The sequence below is a fragment of the Arachis hypogaea genome, chromosome 19 (genome assembly GCF_003086295.3).
Source record: "Arachis hypogaea cultivar Tifrunner chromosome 19, arahy.Tifrunner.gnm2.J5K5, whole genome shotgun sequence".
Taxonomy (NCBI): domain Eukaryota; kingdom Viridiplantae; phylum Streptophyta; class Magnoliopsida; order Fabales; family Fabaceae; genus Arachis; species Arachis hypogaea.
Genome location: NC_092054.1, coordinates 117535262 through 117542670, shown reverse-complemented (window position 1 = coordinate 117542670; position 7409 = coordinate 117535262). Strand labels below are relative to the sequence as shown.

Here is a 7409-nt window from a genome sequence, read left to right as displayed (position 1 = left end):
CTAGAGTTATTGGAGTACAAATTAACCAGCAAAGAATTCCAATTTCAATCAACAGCTGAGTTGATAACTCAAGTATTATAAATTACTTAACCAAGGCCAAAAGGGAAAAATATCTTAAATTAAATTAAAAGCATTCATAAATAGAATAAAACAATCATAAACTGAAATACCTCAAATTACATTAAACAGAATATTCAAATCTTAACATGAAAAATTTATAAGCCAAATTAGGAACATTAACAAGTGAAAGCATTGAAATAAATAAAAACAGAAAATAAATTAAAGGAATATTGAACCTGTGATTGAAGAAGCAATCTTAAAATAAGAGAAATCCTAATCCTAAATCCTAAGAGAGAGGAGAGAACCTCTCTCTAAAAACTACATCTAATCCTAAAATAGTGAATATGAATGTTGTTTTTCGTCTCCCTTTGATTCCTCCATTCTCTAGCTTATATTCTGTGTTTTTGGTTTGGATTTGGGCCGAAAAAGGGTCCAGAAATTGCTGGGGGCATTTTCTGCAGATTCCTGTACGTGGCGTCTGTCATGCGTTTTCAGCAAAAATTGATTTTGGAGTTTTTAAAGCTGAATTTCAGATTTTTAAGCCTCCATTTTTATCCTCTAAGTCCTAAATCTTTAAAGTATGCTTAGTAATGAAAAGAAATTAGGACAGGTGGTAACTTGTGGATGAAGTAAAGTGAGAATCAATGATGAATGATGAGTAATGATGATTGCATGAATTACTGAGGATGATGGTGCAAGTGTTGTGTATGTTATGAGCCGGATGACTGTGATAAGCATTGAATTATGGCTGAGTATGTTTATGTAGATGATTAATAATTAAATGATTATGATTGATTGAGGAAGCTTGGACATACGGCGAGTATGCCGGAGATGAATATATGATTAGTGAATAAATGTGGTAAATGAACAATGATGGAAAATGTTGAATGTGACATGTAACCCCGGGTAATAGGCAGTGTCGTTGTCCACTTGCTCCGGGTATGAGATGGGGAAGGAGGATTATGATAAATGAGTTTAATTGTGGAGTTTTGAATGAATGTATGTTTGAGATGCCTGGGTAGTAGCAAGGGTTGTGGTTCATCCCACTTGCTCCAAGTCAGAGATTGTGACGCTTGGGTAGTAGCGGTAGTAGTGGTGATTCCACTCGCTCCAGGTTGAGCTTTCAGAGATTGTGATGTCTGGGTAGTAGCGGCAATAGTGGTGATTCCACTCGCTCCAGGTTGAGCTTTTAAACACCCGCCTGGGTAGTAGCCGCAGTAGTGGTTATTCCACTGGCTCTGGGTTGAGCGGGTAGTGGTGCGGAATTTAAAGTCCACAAACTAACCGGCAAGTGCACCGGGTCGTACCAAGTAATACCTCAGGTGAATGAGGGTCGATCCCATGAGGATTGATGGATCAAGCAACAATGGTTGAGTGATTGGCTTAGTCAGACAAACCGAAGAGACTGTTTTGGTATTCAAAAGTATTAAACAATAATTCAGAAATTAAAATAGCAAGCATTAAATTGATGAGAATAATATATGGAGAAACAGTTAAGGCTTCAGAGATATCTATTTTTCGGATTGACTTTTCTTACTAACTATTTTAATTGTGCAAGATTTAATTCATGGCAAACTATATATGACTAAGCCCTAATTCCTTAGACCTTCTTAGTCTACTCTAACTTTCATCAATCGCCAATTTCTTAGTCACTTAATCCCAATTAGAGGATGAAGTTCAATTCTAGTTTATGTGCCACAGAAACTCTAATTACCCAAATATAAAAGGATTATATGTCACGTATCCCGTTAAGTCCAGATAATTAAAAGTTTAGGAGAAATTGTTTTCAAGCTATTGTTCAAGTAAAGAGCTTTTCCAAGTTATACAAGAACTCAATTAGAACAAGGGTCATACTTCCGTTCCACCCAAATTCATAAAATAAAGAACGAAAACAATTCTTGAATTATAAATCAGTACATGAATTAAAATAGAAAAATAATAGTATCAATCCATACAATAGACAAAGCTCCTAACCTTAACAGTGGAGGTTTAGTTGCTCATGGTTCAAAGAGAAAATAAGGATTCTGAAAAACTGTAAATTGCGGAATGAGGTTCAAGAGAAGAGAAGAGCTCGAAGGGCTGATTCCTTTTCCTTTTATATCTAATCCTAATTAATGTAAATTATATTTTCTAAAACTAAATAATATCTTTTTCTATTTTTAAATAAAATAAAGTTTAATCAGAATTTAATTAAACACTTGTGCAATCCTTGATTTGGTGCTGGGACCACTTGCTAAATTGACGAACTGGCACCTAACTTGGAGTGGAGCATGCCTAACTTGGGTATGACAATATGAATTGGAGTTTAGTTAAGTGATGCTGCGCCTAACTTGGGCTTTAGTGCGCCTAATTTGAAGTGGGCAGAACCAATCTTGCGTGTTGTTGTTGTGCATTGCGCCTAACTTGAAATTTCTCAAGTTAGGTGCAGCCTTGGCAGAGTTGATGGAAGAGAAGTATGAACTATTATATATCCTTGGAAAGATCTGGAAGTTAGCTTTCCAACACCACTAAATTCAAGTCTATTGGACCTCTGTAGCTCGAGTTATTCATGTTTGAGTGCAGAGAAGTCAGGGTTGACAGCATCATTCGCTTCCTTCTCTTTTTCTACAGAAACTCCATCAAATCCATCCGAATGCTACCTAAAATAAATAGAATTGCACACGACTCAAAGTAGCATCCATAGTGGCTAAAAGATAATTAATTCTTGATTAAACTCAACAAATTGAATGCAAATTCACTAGGAAAAGATAGGAAAGATGCCCACGCATCACAACACCAAACTTGAATTGTTGCTTGTCCTCAAACAACCAAAATTAACATAATTTTAGGATGTGAATTTGCATGAGAGTGAGAGTTCAATTAAGCTCATGTCTCTTCTTGAAGTGGGGTTTACAAACTGCAATCCTGAATAGTTTTGGCATCTCACTCTCCTTTGAATAAGAAGGATGGTGCTGTCATTCGGAATTAGAACCCGGATAATATTATGAATTCTCTAATCTTTTGTACTTCAGTTTAATCCTTAAACACAGCAAATTCCTTTTAATTCTATTTTCTTTGGTGCTTTGCACCTTGAGCCTAGCCGTGACTTTAAATGTTTTGTCTCAAGCTTCACTTGACACAAAAACACCACAAGCACTTAACTGGGGAACTTCTTTAAGTTCTGATTTTTTTTTCAGTTACTCCCATACAGTGGTGCTCAAAGCCTTTGGCATACTCTGTTAAATGCATTTGATCTCGACTCTTAGTGCTCTGTCACAAGGATGACTTGACACATTCACACCACAAGCATATGACTAGAGAAACAACTCTTTGAGCTTTTAATCATGTCTGACCTCCCTAGTCATTGATGCTCAGAGCCTTGGACCTTGCTTTTATTTTTCTTTTGCTGTTTCTTTTGCTTCAAGGATTAGGCTTTCACTAACTTTAGAGAATTCATAATAGTTCTCTAAATTCTTGTTCCTCATACATCAACATCCTTTGATTCAAATTCAACTATGCACTGTTTATGTCATGCATTCAGAATCACAAAGAATACCACAACATTTAAGTAAATAAGACTATTCTTTGTTATACATTCTATTTCTCATGCAATACATCTTTTTCTTTTTCTTTTGAATTCAAGCTCAGTGAGCAATAAATGAGACACTTTTTAGAATTAAAAGTAAATAACAGAATAAAAATAGCAAAATAAACTGGAACTTAGAAATTGAAATAAGAAAGAATTATGCAGAAACCAAGTAAAATAGCAGAAAATAGGAATATAACATAATAAGAACGGGAGGAAATATAGAATGAAAGGAATTCAACCACCTCAGTTATTTTAATGGTCGTCTCATTTTTCAGGCTGTGCTCCTCCATGAAGATGATTTGCCTCCCTTTAGTGCCATTAAAATAAACAAAAAAGCCACAAGCGAAGCGACAACACTAAACTTAAAAGTTTGCTTGTCCTCAAGCAAAGAAAAACTGAAAACAGGGAGAAACATAAAAAATGCACGGATGAGTAAAAAAAAATTTAATTAAAAAAATGATATAAAGATAAAAAAATTATTATTATTATGAGTATTTTATTTATTAATGTATTTATTTATTTTATTATTATATATATATATGGGGTTACGTTGGGGGGTGGGTGGTTAGGATTATATATATAGTAGGGGATGGGGGGGGGAGACGGTGTTGTATGTTATGGTTATTATGTGGGTATGGGATATATATATGGTTTAGGGTTTGTATATATATATATATATATATATATATATATATATATGAATAGGTAGGGAATGGTAATAGATAGGGAATGGCGTGTATCACGGTTTGGGGCTAAGGGCTGGGATTTGTCAAAGGATTGGTTGGGTATTGTGTTGTGATGCGGGAAGGGGAAGGGTTCTTGAAGGAAGGGGACAGGAGCTATAGTTGTGCAGGGCTTGCAAACAAAAAGAGGAAGGAAATATGGTGTAATTAGGGGAGATATGGTGATTTAATAGGCCTGATTTGGTTAGCAAATATTGGGTGACAATTGGTTAGGCGCCTAACTTTGGTATTTCGGCGCCTAACTTGATATGCTTTTCTCCCCACGGCGCCTAACTTGAGGCCTCCCGAGTGTGCTGGTTGCCTCGGCGCCTAACTTGCTTCTCCTTGTGCCTGACTTGTGTTGGGTCTTCAAACCTTGCGCCTAACTTGAGAATTCTCAAGTTAGGCGCAGACCGTCCAAAAAAAAAAAATGCTCCTTTGTACATAGTATGTGGCGCCTAACTTGAAATTTTTAAGTCAGGCGTCACCTCATCCGAATCAATACACTTCTTTCTTGGTGTCCGAAATTCTGCATTCAGGAACTGTTTCTGTTTTAATAATTCTGCATGATCCAAATATACGTAAAACAAAGGAAAAACAGTAGAAACTCAACAGAAAAATCAAATAAATAATAGAATCAAACCAACAGAAATCAAACTAAAGGATACAAAATCATTGGGTTGTCTCGCGTCGTCACTAGCTTGACGGGCAGCTCCTCTAAGGAGGAGGAACATAGGGGCTCAGCTCTTCCCCCCTCACTGTGAACCTTCTCCCTGTGTCCTCATAAAGTAGCTCAATATGCTCCAGAGAGAGGATTCTGTTTATTGTATAAGTGAACACTGGATTGCTAGTCAACACCACCTTCATTCCTGGGGAGAAGTCTTCAGTGGAAATCTTTTTGTTTCTCCATCCCCTGGGTACTTTCTTCTTTTTGGGAACCTCTACCTTAGTGGATGATGCATTCCCGACACCAAACTTAGGTTTGATGTCAGGAGAAATTTTATTGATTGTCACCAAAGGAGGTTTGAGCTGCAAATTCTGCTGTGCATCATCAGAGGGTTCTTGAAGGTTTGGATCAATAAGCTCAGTCTGCATGCACCTCTATTCTTCACCTGCTGAATGTATATCTTTGAAGACATGAAAGACTAGTTGCGCATTATGCACTCTAAGCACTAATTCACCTTCTTCCACATCAATCAGAGCTCTTCTAGTGGCTAGGAATGGCCTTCCTAGAATTATAGAGGCATTCTCATCCTCCCCTGTGTCAAGAATCACAAAATTTGCTGGGAGGAAGAACTTACCCACTTTGACCAAGATATTCTCCACTAATCCGTATACAGGCTTTATAGATTTGTTTACCATCTATAATGCTATCCTATGGGTTGTGCCTTTTGGATTTGCAGCTTCTTCATCATAGACAAGGGCATTAAATTGATGCTTGCTCCCAGATCACATAACGCTTTCTCAAAGGTTGTGCTCCTAATGGTGCATGGAATTTGAAAGCTCCCTGGATCCGGCATCTTCCTTGGCAAGTTTTTCTAAATGATGGCACTACATTCCTTAGTTAGGACCACTGTCTCGTCTCCCTTTAAAGGCTTCTTCTTTGACAACAACTCCTTCATGAATTTGACATAGAGAGACATTTGTTCCAAAATTCCAGCAAAAAGAATATTGATTTGCAACTTTCTGAAGACTTCCAAGAACTTTGAAAACTGCTTGTCCTTGGTCTCCTTTTAAAGTCTCTGAGGATATGGCATTTTAGGCTTATACTCAGGAGCCTTTGGCAATGTAGGATAAGTGTCAAGAGAGTCTGGGAATGGGTTGTCCGCACACTTTGGAGGGACGTGCTCTACTTCTTCCTTCTTCTCCTCTGGATCTTCTTCTTCAACTGGCTCCTCATTAACTTGTGCTTCTGTACTTGCCACTTGTCCACTTATCAAGGTGATAGCCTTGCATTCCTCTCTTGGATTTGGAATTGTGTTACCAGGAAGGCTATTAGTGGTCCTCTGATCAATTTCATTAACTTTTATGGCTAATTGACCCATTTGAATCTCCAAGTTCTTGATTGATGCTCTGGTTTCTTGTCTAAAGCTTGCCAATATTGCTTCCAAATCATTGTTCTGCTGGGGCTGAGAAGTTGCTTGCTGAGATGACTGAAACTGGTGGTTATTAAAATTATTCTGTTGAAAACTACCCTGAAAATTATTATTAAAATTTTGTGGCCTCTGAGGTTGCTCTCTGCACCTAAAATTTGGGTGATTTCTCCACCCCTGATTGTAGGCCTTAGAATAGGGATCATTATTGAGGTTTCTAAGAGCATTCCCCATGTAATTGACCTGTTCAGTAGAAGATTGAGCATAATTATAATTCTCATTTGACATAAAATTACCTGTCATGTCATAAGGGACCTCTTGAAGTGCATTCTGAGTGTTTACAGCTGAAACTTGCATTCCACTCAACTGTTGAGTAAGTAGATTTATTTGCTGAGACATAAGCTTGTTCTGAGTAAAAAGAGCATTAACATCTTTCACTTCCAACACGCCTCTCTTCTGAGAGGTCTCAGAGTGCAAAAGATTCCTGTTGGAGGAATATAAGTATTGGTTGTTAGCAACCAACTAAATAAGTTCAATAGTCTCCCCTGGTGTCCTCTTCATGTGCAAAGAACCACTTGCAGAATTATCCAAGCGTATCTTGGACATTTCACATAAACCCTCATAAAAGATATCTAGCTAAGTCCATCTAGAGAACATGTCCGGAGGGTATTGCCTAGTCAGTAGCTTGAATCTCTCCCAAGCTTCATATAGGGTCTCACCATCTTTCTGTCTGAAAGTCTGAACCTCCACCCTTAGCTTAGTCAGCTTTTGAGGTGGGAAAAATTTAGTCAGAAATCCGGTGACAACCTTATCCCAAGTATCCAGACTCTCCTTGGGTTGAGAATCTAACCACAATTTTGCTCTATCCCTCACAGCAAATGGGAAGAGCATGAGTTTGTACACCTCAAGATTCACTCCATTGTCTTCACAGTATCACAAATCTGCAGAAAATCAGAAATAAATTGA

At 37.5% G+C, this 7409-nt stretch overlaps 1 non-coding gene across 1 annotated transcript; it reads left to right on the top strand.

The window, feature by feature from the left end:
* Positions 1–7095: 7095 nt before the first annotated feature.
* On the top strand, positions 7096–7201 carry LOC112781757 (small nucleolar RNA R71). Its single transcript, XR_003192517.1, has one exon. It is a non-coding gene; the product is annotated as a small nucleolar RNA R71 (small nucleolar RNA).
* The last annotated feature ends 208 nt before the right edge of the window (positions 7202–7409 follow it).